This window comes from Prionailurus viverrinus, chromosome B1 (genome assembly GCF_022837055.1).
Source record: "Prionailurus viverrinus isolate Anna chromosome B1, UM_Priviv_1.0, whole genome shotgun sequence".
Taxonomy (NCBI): domain Eukaryota; kingdom Metazoa; phylum Chordata; class Mammalia; order Carnivora; family Felidae; genus Prionailurus; species Prionailurus viverrinus.
Window position 1 is genome coordinate 24,552,557 of NC_062564.1, and position 14,966 is coordinate 24,567,522.

A 14,966-nucleotide genomic window follows, 5' to 3' on the forward strand; every position below is an offset into this window, starting at 1 on the left:
AGATAAGCTTGAGCACTATTTGAACATGGCTACTTTGTATAAAACGTATAGTTTTTTACCTAGTTTAGCCATATACTTTCAAATTTAAGATGCTGCACTGAAAATGTCAAAGAAAATTGTCATTTTATCTGCAACAATGTGTTAAATTGTCCTGCTCTGGTGGGGAAATATATTTAATCCATTCCGTGTAATGGCAACAACTTGATATGAATTCTCAGGAAATGGTTTTAGTTTCTGTCCTACCATGCCTCTAAATTCTATGATGGTGTGTAAATGGATCCTGAAAGGGAATTCAGATGTCTGCTTAACCTAAGAGCAGTGATCAGTCATTGCCCATAAAACATAATGTGTTCAAAAGGTGAATGAATGATAAGAACTATATTTTGAAAATTAAAGCGAAATTGATATCTAAAAAATAGTCAAAGATTAAAGGCAATTATTCTCATTAAAATGCATCATTTGTATTCAACTCAAAGCCATTATTTACAAACATGATTCCCTCCATGATGACTTCAACACACTGAATAATATATTGAGAAAATAAAAGACACATAATATCCTTCAAGTGATGCAATTTCCACAGGTTTAGCTTCTCAGTCCATGGTGTCTGGATTAGTCTGGTTTTTCATACCTCAGAAAAGAAGAATCATCTCAAAAAATAAACAGAAGGAAAAGTACATGGCTTAAAGTATTAATTATTCACTGTTTGACTAGGTTAGCATTTCTGAATCTGAAGATGTATTTAAGCTAGTAATAATCTGGTACCTACAAGTTTTCATTTAATTCCCTGCACTTTTCCCCAAATACATTTATCAAATAGATTAAGATATAACTGGGACACTTTTCTTTACCCAAGGAATTCAACAAAATGATCTTAACCTAAACACCCAAATTCACTATTTGCAAACAGGAACATCTGCAACAAAAGAAGCTGCTTTTCAAACTAAAAGACTGGATTTTCCTAATATAAAAGTGTTACTGGGCCAAAATTTTAAGCAGAATTCACTTAGTAATTGCTTGACTATGGAAAATTCAATTAGCTGCATCTCATTTTTATCCTACACTAACAAAGACATGCTCTATTTTATTTGAAAATTGGGCCACTCGAATAAATTCAGTTATGAGACTTTTCACAGAAATCACCTTATGATTATTCAATGTATAGGAAACTCTTCATAATGCGATTATGCTTATCCCAAATATATGTAATCTAACATGCACACCTTTAGTTTCCTTTGGGTAATTTGGGAGTTGTATGTCAACTCTTCACAAAAATGCATGAAAGTCCTTGTATTTTTTTCCATGATTACTAGCCTTGTTTGCAGAAAAACATGTTCTCTACCTTAAGAGTGTGCTGGAATCACATCTTTTTTTTCTTGGTTTTGAGGTTTTTGGGTTTATTTTTTGCCTCCTGTTTTAAAGTCTTACCTATTTTTAGGTATTATGAATTTTTAATTTTTACTCCTATAGAGTACATTTTATGCTTTTTAAAAGGCTGAAAGTTTTATACCTAAAGAAAAAAATAATCGCCATATATTTCGGATAACAAGAGGAAAGAATGAATTTTGACCACATAACTTCACTTTCTGAGACAATATAATATATATCAGTTTAGCTAATATCCCTATATAATTTTAAGATGTATAAGCATATCTTCCAAAAATGTAATCTTGTACATTTTAATTTTAAAATATAACTTCAGTCAAATTATTTTTCTAATAAAATATTTACATTCCAATAAAATTTCTAAATAGTGTATTATATCCTTTTATAAATTAGTTTTATTGGCATTATTTAAAAATACATGCAATATATTGTAAAAATTTTAAATGCATATTCATTGTTTTTTTTAAAGTAAATATAGATAAAAGTATTTAGTACAAATTTTGGTCAAATGTGATAAGTGTGTGTCATTAGAACAAAGGCTTTGCCCTTATAACAACATCATTTATTTTAGGAAGAAGAGAAGTCTCTGGGAAAATAGTGGTAAATAAATATTATTATAAAGATCGAGACCTCTAATAAAGTGAATCTTAGATTAAAATAGTTACTCAGAAGATAAACTGATCCTTTATTTCTTCTATGATAATATGCCTTTTATTCTTCGTGAGTAGAGGATATTCTACAAATATGCACTTTCTTCAATTAATTTTTCTGTAAAAAATCAGCCTGTGGAAATAGGCGATATTCACCTAAAACCAGACTAGGATATAAGTCTCTTAATGCAGACATATCACACTGAATTGGTGTCTTCAAATGTATGTTTCATTACACACCGTTTCCACAAAATATAAGCAAGGGGGTAAAACAAAAAAAGTCACATGGACAAAACAGAACTGAACAAGAAAAACCATGAGAACGACTGGACAAGTGAAGTCATACAATTTTTTTTACTTAAAGACTAATACATGTTGAATAACTTCAACGTGGAGACACATTTTGCAATGTCTCCCAGTTACTGAAGCAGAGAACCTTTTTTAACAGAGAGTAGCATACTGAACCATATCTTTGGAAATGCTGCTCTAGGTTTTTCGGCAAGGAGCTATATTGTTACCTGAGATTTCACTTACATAAATTCTCCATGTCATTGTGTAAAGAAATGCTTTCAAATCACCTGTCTATCGAATATTCAGATAGCAATATTTTTTAAATAAAAATTTTCTAATTTACCCCAAGAATTTCCCTTTTGTTTTATTTATGCTATCACTTTGAATTTGATTCTCTTACCTTACTGGCTATTAATATTCATGAAAGCTTCTATGTCTGCACATAAATATTTGACACACCTGGTTTTGATGACAAGTAAATAAAATTACATACTACATAAAAATTGCTTTAGACCTAGATCATCATTTCTCCTTTTACAAGAGTTCAGATTGCATGTGAGCTAAGGCTGTAGCATTAGAGGCTCTGGAGAAGTGTGACATTTTTATATTTAGTAATAACATACAGAACTAGCAGTTCTATAATCCAATTGTTATTTCACAATGCTTTCTTATACATTGTATTTTACAAGCTCATTTGTTCCCAGAGCACCTTTAATTTTACTTGTTTCAAGTTTAGATCTCCAAACGTTTTTGTTAAAGATTTATGAGAATAAAACTACATAGCCTTTGATAAAAACATTATCTTGCTAAAAGGTAAATGAGGATGAACCCAGTTTTGAAAAGACAGAAAGTCAGCAGTTAGATAATGTTATTTACTGATTCAAATTTCTGTATTTTCTTTTTTCATTGTTTGAAAGCATTAATAACATAATCTTATTACCTCTAGATTTTACCTAATGAATTGGAATGCCTGATGGCTTGCAAAACTATAGACATACCAGTTTTATTTGTAAAAAACTTTCCAATATTTTTGAGAGAGAAAGAGAGCATGTGAACACACACTTGTGCAGCATATGAGCAGGGGAGGGGGAGAGAGAGGAAGAGAGAGAATCTTAACCAGGCTCCAAGCCCAGTGCGAACCCCCCCAAACCTAGGGGCGCTTGGTCTCACAACCCCAGGATCATGACCCGAGCCTAAATCAAAAGTCAGATGCTTAACCAACTGAGCCACCCAGGGGTGACTCCAATATTTTTAAAAGAATTCATTTACATCATTACTATGAGATCCAAGATGCAGTAAGAAAAGGCGATTTCCAAAACTAGGAGAAGTCCACCATAATCATAAAGCGTACACATTAAATAATTTACTCATTCCTACTTTTGTAATTGTAAACTGTTATAAACACTCTGAAATTACAATTAAAAAGGAGGAAAAAAATCAATCCAATAATACAATATAGAGCTAAGGCTCTATCAATATATGTGAACACATTGGCATATATATCGGTAGGAAAACAGAACAAAATGTGTGAGAATGAATTTAAAAATCTATATTACAAATAGTACCAAATCAAAAATATATTATGGATTGATTTAAAGACCTCAAAGTTCTTCAAAACACTTAGGGTAGGATTATCTTACTATTACTACAGGAAATATTTCAATGGACAAAAACCAGACTGACTCTGTTGTTAAAAATGTTTTCACTAGAGTCAAAAATAAAAAAATAGCTTACCTCTGTAAAAACTATATAATCCAGAATCTTTCAGTGCAGCTTAAGATATACAACAGTGCCCCACTGGAGACTTCTTAATCTAAATTCCCAAAAACAAAAAACAAAAACACTTGTTTTTATACAGATACTAATTCTTTATTCCTCTCTAGCTACTTCCTCTCCCCAATCTTTCCTGCCAAATATCTTGCCAATTTTTTGAGGTGGTTTCAATGGTAGCTGAATGCCCTGACAACCTCTATCTAAAATATTCTTAAAGACCCAACAATCACTGCTAGGCAGAAAATCCATTTATTCAGAGCGAATAGAAGGATTCCTCTTTTGTATTGTCTTATGGCCAGGTAACCACGAGTCACTACATTGATCACGCTGTTCATGTTTGCAATTTCTCGTCCAGCACGTCTTTCTGACTTTGATGTCTGTAACCCTGAGTTCAAACACCGACACCCAGAAACACAACGAAGCGGTTCCTTCTCTTACACTTTAATACCATGTAGCCCTTCATCAATAACAGAACCTCATGTGTATGGCTCTTCTTCAGCGGTTCAACACAGTCAATATCATCTATTTTTAACAATGTTTGAGACCAAGAATCCTGAATAATAATTGTATTGTGAGTGTTTCTCCCTTACCTTTACTTAAATTTTCGTAGTTAGAATTCGCTTAAAGAGATCTATCTAAAATCTGAAGTATTTTTAAATGATCGCGAAAATTGTAAATACTTTTACTGCAGATTATGTAAATATAAAATAATATAATTCATGAATGACGGTGAGGCAATTCATAAACACATTGCAAATAATACAATTCAAGTAATGTAATATTAATATGAACTAACTATAATAAGTTGTAAACCACCTGCTCATAAAGCAGACGTGGCATTTAGTGATGGAGATAAAGCACCATGTTGGATACCAAAAAACTTACCTTCATGGTTTTGTAGGTTTTTGGAAAAATGTATTTAAGCACTAAATCAGTTCTAAAGAGTCAACAGGTAAGTGAAAAATAAGAATAGAAAATAAGACAGAGAGATTTTAAATACAGATAATCCTAATTTGGGGGGAAATAAAGGATATTAGTAAGATATTTGAAAATGTATATCCTTTACTCAGTCCTAACTGCCTCTCGGACTCACTTTTTACTGAACTCTCTCTCACCAACTTAACATACTTGGTGTTAGTCTAACCGCTCACCCATATGTTAGCTTGTGGTTTGATTTGTCCCCCGAGGTACAATTGAGACGTTTTTTTCTGTTTTTTTCTTAAAACAGTTGAATGATGATAAGATCTGATAAATGTATTCAAGGATCGCTGAAATTTCAACAAGAAAAAGAAATGTTATCATACATAAAACACAGACATTACCCTAAACTCCCTCAAACATATAAGCTTTTAGGCAGTTTGAATGTCTAACAACACATTCCCTTACATATTTGTCACACATTGCAGTGTCTCCACGACTCCACCAAAGCACAAGTTTTTGTGCTTTCTTTACCACAGAGTGTTATTTTCTCAAATTATCAAATTTTCTTGCATCATGTAAAATCAGAATTTGGTTTTGCTTTCTTCCCCCCAAGTTCCAATTCCTTAATGTTAAGCATGCCGTTTGCTAGACGTCCTTCTACTGTAAGAAGTCCAGTTTTAATGTCTCTATATTCATGGAAAAGGATGATGCCTTTCTCATGGTTGTGACCAATCATAAGGCAAAACCTCATTCAGATGGGCTTAATGAGCGTATTATGGCATGTATCCTGCATTATGTGAATGTACACACGGGATGTCCTACTGGTCAGGTGTATAAACATGTCAACAATCCTCAGAGTAAAAATTTTCATACTGCTACACTTATACGTCATATATCAAACATTGTAGATGCTCCTATAATCAACAACCCATATATATGCAGTAGAAATTCTAGAATGCAACCTTGATCAGAGCGCCACCCATTGCATACCAATATCTCAAAATCTTGCCACATAGGGTGAAGGAAATATTGCCTACTATCTGATCCTTTGAGTTACTTTCTTTTTTGCCCCAGGACACATGGAATTCATGATTTTCACCAAAATCGCACACACCAAAGTCAAACCCAGGTATATGCTCAATTTCATACCTACCAGCTGAACTACCCATTTTCTTTCCACTCCATTAAACATAGCAAAAGGAAAATATTTTAGTCCATTGTAGGTATAATGTTGAATTGCCTCCTGCTCATAAAATATAAATCGTGCTGATCCCGCGAGAATGGCCAATACATTTTTTGGTACAGCAGATCTGTTGTATGCCTTGATTTTGCTCTTTTAGCCAATGAGAGTAAACTGCATGTCTTGATTCTGGACTGCCTGATGTAACCTCCTGGTGGTCTCATTACATAGAAGAAAACTCCAGCCTGGGGACCACAGAGCTAATTTCCCTGTGGAAGTATCCAGATGTCACTTGCTATCACTGAAAATAATCAAGCGTTCCCAGAGAAATGGGAAGAACTAGGAGGAATATCTACAGAAAACTGTATCTTACCTCTATTTTCAACCCCTGGTTACCTTCTCGTAACAAACTACAGCTGAGAAAGGATTGTTAAAGTATGAGAGTGAAGAAATATTTGACACTGCCTCAAATAATATTTACAGTGATTTCCCATGGATTTGGAAAGTAGTTCATTTTAAATTCAGGGCAGCCTCTCAAACACTTTTTTGGAGTCAACTCTATACTCTTAACTGTGCCAGGAGACTGGGAGAAGTCTGCGGGCAAGAGCTACGCCTCTCTTCCTGAAGCATATGGTATAGTGAAGGGAGAACTGTCAACTACCTGGTTTAATACAAGGTGTCAGATGTTATGAGAGGAGAAAAGCAAGACGTAATTCTTAATTTGTTGAGTCCTTCTTTTGTTGACTTTAGTGGCGGCCAAAATACGATTTCATCAATGAAATACGAAAGATTTCAGGTAAAGATACATCTTAAATATGTCGTCTTTTTTAAATATTTTAATGTTTATTTTATTTTTGAGAGACAGAGAGATAGAGCACAAGTGGGGGAGAGGCAGAGAGAGAGGGAGACACAGAATCCGAAGCAGTCTGGGCCGTCAGCACAAAACCCCACGTTGGGGCTCGAATTCATGAACTATGAGATCATGACCTGAGACGAAGGACCCTGAACCGGCTGAGCCACCCAGGTGCCCCTGTTGTTTCTATAAAGCTACTTGATGAACATGGGCTTCTGTGTGAAACAAAGTGAGGCATCTTTGATGAATATAATCCAGGAATACTCCATCCTACAAAAGCCTCCCTAGAATATCTTCACGGGGTATGATCTTTGGACATTTTAGTTCTAAGACTTTAAAAAAAAAATGATATTTAATTAGTTTAGAAATTTTACTCAGGGGCATTATCTTCTTCTCATTGTAAACTAAGCGCTTCATGATGGAGATGTTTTTGTTCAGGGGAAAGAATGCTGACACTTATTGCAAGGATAACTATGAGGAAATGTTCCATGAACAAAGAACAGAACGGCCAATGACAGGGACAATGTGTAGGTGTGACACATTCTCAGGAAGCTGAAGATCAAAATGCTATATAAGAATAACAATATGTATGCCAAAGATCCGAGGATAGAAAAGCCTACAGGAAAATAGTCAACACTTTTTCTCTGCATTGAACATGCATGTAGATAATAAAATTACCAGAGAGAGAGAATGTCTGCCCTACTCTTATCAATAGAGCATTGACAATAAAGATACCTGTAACATTAATGATGCTCAATTACTGTTTAACCAATGACTACTACAAGTCTCACTTCATAATCATTTTCTAGAATACAAACAACATTTCATAACGGATATCAGCATTCCTACTTTCCAAATAGGGAAAAACTAGCCTTAGAACATGAAACAGTACTGTAAACACTGGCTGGCTTTACTGGTTAATCATATTTCAAATGTATTTTAAAAATCGCTTTTGAAGCATAAACAACAGGCTTATAGGAAGGAAGTTAGAAGTCTAGATATGAGTGTCAAAAGTTTTATCTTTTCTAATTAAAGATTACTTTTTTTCTAATTATATTGAAAGTATATGGTAACGGTCACTTGTTATGTTTTCTGGTTACTAAGCACCTTTTCAATACTCCTTATTTTGGAAACTTCTGTGCCTTATAAATCCTGCATGCTGAAAATAGAGACATAAAACTAGGGTGTGGCCATGTCACATAGACCGTGTGGATCAAACACACCCATGTAAAATTGTTTTTGCAAACTTGCTTCCGTGTAGAATCAATTTTCAGACAAGTATGATGGTGGAGGCACCCATTCTACCACAGAAGTCATGGTGTCAGCAATTCGATTTCTTCTGTCTTTGCCAAGAAGCACTGGAGGTGATGTCTTCACCTGAAGCCAAGAGCTATTGAATGTATTTTAATGGTTTCTTTCATGAACTAAAGTGGGCTCTGAGTTTTTTTTTCTTATTTGTGTGTTTGCTTGCTTATTTTTTTTAATTCATAGCCTCTACATGCTGAGTTTTTACTGACAGAATTCAAGAAATTCAAGAATATGTAAAATGTTAAAAGGAAAAAAAAAGAGGGCAAGAAAATTTCACTACCTAGAGACACCCAGTGGTGATATTTTCTTTTCAAATACCTCTATACGCTTTAAAACGTTATATACATACTCACCTATGTATGTATATAACTCATAGTTGCATGCTGAGTGAGGCAGTTCCTGATATCTGATACCTATGGGGTAAAGTCCCAAGGATGCTGTGAACATAGACAAACAAATGCCTCCACATTAATATTAACACACCACAAAGTGTTAAGTATATTGCCCTAGGATTCATGAGCAGACATACACTCTTCCCCACCCCACCCCCGCCCCTGACCCCGGATTCCCACTCAAAGACCAAAACACTCATTCCACTTAATTCTGGGATATGGTAACCTGGGTGACTCTCCACAACTTGTACTTGGCTAAACAAAGTTGATATTTTCTCCTTCCCAGAGGCAACCCATATCCCATCATAGGCTGATGAAGGTTTAAAAAGGACTGGCCTTCTTGTGTCAAATTCAGACAACTCGAAATGGCCTTCGAAGCTTTGGAACCCTCCAAAGAATCTGTGGAGGGCTTTGCTGTGACTGCATCATAGCTAAACCCCTCTCTATCCCAAATCCTTCTCCCTTCACTCCACCCTACATGTTGAAAGCACTCCCAAAAACCTTGCATACTATTCTTCTTACCAGAGCCTGCTTCCCAGGGAATGCAGTCTGCAACAATTGCAAACTGATCCTGAAAACCAATCAAAAGGAGGACTAAATAAGTGGGGAAGGTGGCAGAGGTGGGGTGATTGTAGGAATTTGCAAGCTATAAACAGTTCTGTAGTGTTCTTGTTTCCCTCTCCGTGAGATTAAAAAAAAAGATAACAGATAAAAGAGCTTGAGAAATTATGCATGTCTTTAAGAAAACCATGAGAATAGTTCCCTCTCTGGCCCACACCTGTCTGTAGCTCTTCTGAACTGCAGAATGAGGAGAGAGAGAGAGTAGAAGTTAGCATCACTGTACTTCCACCTTTGGATAAGTATGGGTGTCTGAGTTCCCATAAACCAGGAGGAAGTTGTCGGATGTGGATAAGTCAGCCATCTAGAAAGGACCTCTCCACCAGGCGGTGGAGCAAGTAGATACTAGGAAAGAAAGGTCATAACATTGTGATAAAGAATATTTAAAGAAACAAAGGTAAAACAGTGGCTTTTAGGGGCGCCTGGGTGGCGCAGTCGGTTAAGCGTCCGACTTCAGCCAGGTCACGATCTCGCGGTCCGTGAGTTCGAGCCCCGCGTCGGGCTCTGGGCTGATGGCTCAGAGCCTGGAGCCTGTTTCCGATTCTGTGTCTCCCTCTCTCTCTGCCCCTCCCCCGTTCATGCTCTGTCTCTCTCTGTCCCAAAGATAAATAAAACGTTGAAAAAAAATTAAAAACAAAAAAAAAAACAAAAAAAAAACAGTGGCTTTCATGTAAAATAAACACGTATCAAAGATTTTAGCACACTTGCTAACGAGGGAATTGGTAAGTGGTCACAACGGGTTTAAAAAAAGAATCCAAAGAACAGACAAACATAGAAACCCAACAAAAATGTTGAAATTCATTTGCTTAATAGATGCAAAATGGGCAAAAATCCAGAGGGCAGTAATCAATAGCACTTAACCGGACACAATCTGCATTTCTATGAACACGAATCATTTGCTTTACTATCAATTTTCTATAACTTACAGTTTTAGAGGAAAAGATGACTCAGATGAGTGACCTACATAGAAAGCCACCAGTCTTCTGACATCACTAGAGGACAGAAGCTGAGGGACATCTCAAAACAGTAGCAGGACAGTGCATAGTCCATGTAAAAGATCACAGTTCATGATGTGAAGGTCCCCAATCCAATGATCCCACAAATAGCCCATAAATGAATGATCATTTTGGAGGCTTGCCATGACAGAAAGCTTTTATCAGTCAAGTAAGGACAAGAAAAATATTGAGAAAAAAAATCCTGTTTCTTCTATTCATAACCCCCCACAACCTGCCCGATCCCTAGAGAAGCCAGAGGTAACACCATGGATAGGGGGGAGAAAAAAAAAAAAGACTGTCAATGTGGTGGCCACTGCTGGCCTCTAGGGGTGGAAAGGAAGTGGCCTTAGGCTAAATGTGTGACTCAAGTTTTTCTATAGACTAGACTGGACTTTAAAATTTGAAAATGATACTGTTTTATTGTCTGAAATATACCCAAAAGCTATATTATACTGGTTATTCTAGGTTTGCACTTTCTGATCCATTCTGGTTCTTTCCTGCCCTGTACCTTGCCCAGTATGGTGACCCCAGTACATTGCATCTCTTTGGCCCCCCCGTATCCTGTGACTTCTGATTGTGTCTGTCCAGCTAGGGCACCACACCAGCTGGACATCAGAGAGAGAAAGAAAGAGAATTTAAGCCCTTTTACTTCACTTATACCCTCTACTGGGGATGTCTGGGTAATGCCTGTGTTTTCTTAGCCATGGTGACAACTCTGGCAGAGCCCCATAGCTAAAGTTTGGTTTCCTGCTTCAAGGGCTCAAGTCACAACTCCCAAATCTTACCTCTGAAGGCATAACTATTGCTGGTATCAGGGTCCACCACTGGCAGTCCCCAAGTGCTTCATCACTTCTTGGCTTCCTTACTCTTGCCGTTATCTCTGTAGTCCCATCTTATCGAACTCCTTTTTATTTCAATGTTCACTATGACACCTGTTTGCTGATGCGAACTGGAATCATGCATATAAAATCTGTCAAAAATATTATCCAAAGCCACTGAACAGCTGATAGAATGTGACTGAAGCAGTGGTCTGAGAAAAACAAAGTAATTTTCTTTTCTTTGTATGTGTGTGTATTTATTTATTTTGAGAGAGAGAGAAAGCAGGTATGGGCCAGAGAGAGAAGGAGAGAGAGAGAATCCCAAGCAGGCTCTGGCACAGAGCCCAGTACAGGGCTCAAACCCACAAACCATGAGATCATGATCTGAGCTGAAACCAAGAGTCGGACGCTTACTCGACTGAGCCACCAAGGTGCCCCAAAGTAGTTTTCTTTTTGCAATTTACCATGTAAAACTAGTTCAGTGAAGAGGATTTTATATATATATATATATACATATATATGTGTATATATATATATATATACACATATATATATACACACACACTTATATATATAATAAGATTTATTATCTTATATTATTATATATGTATATATATAATAAGATTATATATGTATACAGATATATAATAGATAAGATTTTATATATAATAGATTAGATTATATATATAAAGTTATTATATATATTTAATTTTTATTTAAATACATTTATATGTTATGCATTTAATATTATATTACACAAAATTTATATGACCCTATATATATTAATTTTAATATATTTAAATATTTTAAGTGTAATAAACTGTTTTATAAATGGAAGATAATATGCTGTACTCTTAGGTAAGCAGTGTTTGTTTCCAACTCAAAAATGTATCAAGGAGATTTTTGATGTACAGTATCATTTATAACAGCTTCTAGTATCCCAGTTCTTAGATATATAACAATTTAACCACATTCTCTAATCACAACAATTTGAGTTCTTTCCAATTCAGAGCTAGCATAAACACTGGCTTCATGAAAGTCCTTAATACACTCAATCTTGCATACAATTCTAACAACCCATTCTACATTGCAGTCAGAGTATACATATACATATATTTTAATGTTTATTTATTTTTGAGACAGAGCATGAGCAGAGGAGGATAGAGAGAGATTGGGAGACGCAGAATCCCAAGCAGGCTCCAGGCTCTGAGTGTCAGCACAGCGCCTGACGCGGGGCTCAAACTCATGAGCTGTGAGATCATGACCTGAGCTGAAGTCGGACACCCAAACGACTGAGCCACCCAGGCGCCCCAAGAGTATATTTTTAAAACATAAATTATACTAATTTACATCTCCAACAGTACTGTATATGGGTACTATTTTATTCATATCCTCATCTGACATTATCAATAAATAACTACTGTTAAGTGAACATTTACTGTATGATATAAATTGTATTAAGAGCTTAAAAACCACCTTATTAATTGTCATACCTTATATAATCTCATTAATCCTTATTTTTTCCTAATCTGGTAAGCAAGACGTTAATACCTCAGTTTTTATGTGCAGTTTCCTGAAGACAGGTTAAGTGAATATCAGCAGCTTGTATTCCTTCTTTAATAACAGCTTGTTCTATGCATTATTAATATTTCTGTTGACATTTAAGTATATTCTTTCAGTTTGTAAAGAGTTTTATGTAATGAAAATATTAATGCTTTGTATGCCATATCTGTCTCAGAAAATTTATCATCTTTTTCCTTAGTTTTGTTTATTTTGATTTTTATGGTGCTCTGTCGCATGAAAGTTTTTTTCATGAATTCAAATCTATGATTTATTTATGATCTCCAAGTTACCTCTAAAATTTGATTAAAATTTTCTGAATTCCAAAGATTATGAAAAAGATATTCACCTATAATTTTCTTCATCATCTTCATAATTGACACTTTACATTTAAAATTAGATTCGTCTGTTACTGATCTTTGGTTTACTGTGGTCCGTCTTATGTTTTAACTGGTAGGTAGCTAGATATTTCATGATTATCGATGCAATTATATTGAACTGAAAATGATCGCCATATGTACTATCATGACTGTGAGGCCCGAAAGAGCTCATGCCATTTGGATGAGAGACGGGCATGGAGATTGTCTAACCTGACATGGCGATTTACGGGTTGATACGGCCCCTTGGCAGAGTCCCAGAATTGTCACACGCTCCAGGCAGCAAGTGATTATGGCAGGTAGTCTACATAATAAGGATAAACTATAAAAAAGATCTGATAAACATGTGCATGCTAAAATTTTAAAACTTCTTTATGGGAAGCAAAAAAGCCCCATTACAAAGAGAAAGACCAGGCAAAATCTGGGCATATCCATGAACAGACTTAGGTTTCACACGTGTCTTGGAAATGATTCGTTATGGCAACAACAATATACAATTTCACCTCTGTCAAATGGACCAAAAAAAAAGCAATTGGCAAGACCGAAGTTTTGAAAGTGGGAAACTATAAGCTATTAAACCCTACTGAAGATGGTGTAACTGATACAAACTTGAAGAGAAATCTGTAGATTTCATTCCCTGTGACCAAGTGATTTTATTTTTAGATTACCAGAGCCACCAAATTGTGTCTGAGATAAGAGGACTTAGCCAAAGGATAACATGGAAGGGTGAATTTGTCTTCTGCTGTGCACAGCAAGTTATGCACCCTGATGTGGGGGTTCCTGCCTCCAGAATACGTGTGTATTAATTTCCACATGGGGTTTCTTGCATCAAGAATACATGCGTATTAATTTCCACAAATGTGCCTCATGAATTAGCCCTAGTCATGACGTGTCTCTGGAGAAACTGTTACATGTATGAACAAGGAGATAGATACAACATGGCTACCACACCACTGTGACTAATAGCAAAAATGTGTAGGCTACACACTGTCCATCACTGAAGAAAAGGATGATTAAGCTCACCCTGACATTTATATATACATAACATATACAAATAAAATATATTCGTCCATAACAATTTTGTAGAATGTTGAGTTAAAGAAACAAATGCAGAAGAATAAAAACAGTATCATACCACTTAAGGCCATAAAACATACATAAACAGTAATAAATTTACTGGGAAAGTAGATAAAGGGATTAAGAATGCACTTATCATGATGAACCTTCAGTAATTTGTGGAATTCTCGAATCATCATATTGTACACCTGAAACTAATATAACACTGTATATTAATTATACTTGAATAAAATATATAGACAAAAATATACATAGCAATAATAAACTTATTTGGATATGTTGTACACAGGAGAAGTACATGACAAAAATATGCATCAACTTCAGGGGAGGGAAGAGATGGGCAAGCAAGGGTATGGCCGGGAGTTCAGCATTATTGATAATATTTCATTTCAGTTTGCAAAAGAAATCTACCCCAAAAAGAAAGGGTAAGAAATAAAAGGAAGGGCAGGGCAGGGAAGGGAAGGGAAGGGAGTGCTTTAGAAAAGATGAGTAAAGAAGTCTTACCCCTTCCCTTCACTGTCACTAAATCTCTCCAGTTGAAATTAACACTGTAATTTATGTTGTTTGTATTTATCCCCTTAAAATACCTCTCTGTGGTCTAGCATTAGGACTTTTTTCCTGACTGCTCTTCGAAGCAATATAATACATTCTGACTAGGGCTGTCTTGAGCAGAGTGTTTTAGAATCAGCTTAATATTTTGTTTCACAAATTGTTAACTAAGTACAGACCTAAGCATTTTTGTGTATTAGAATCAATTGAATTGATAC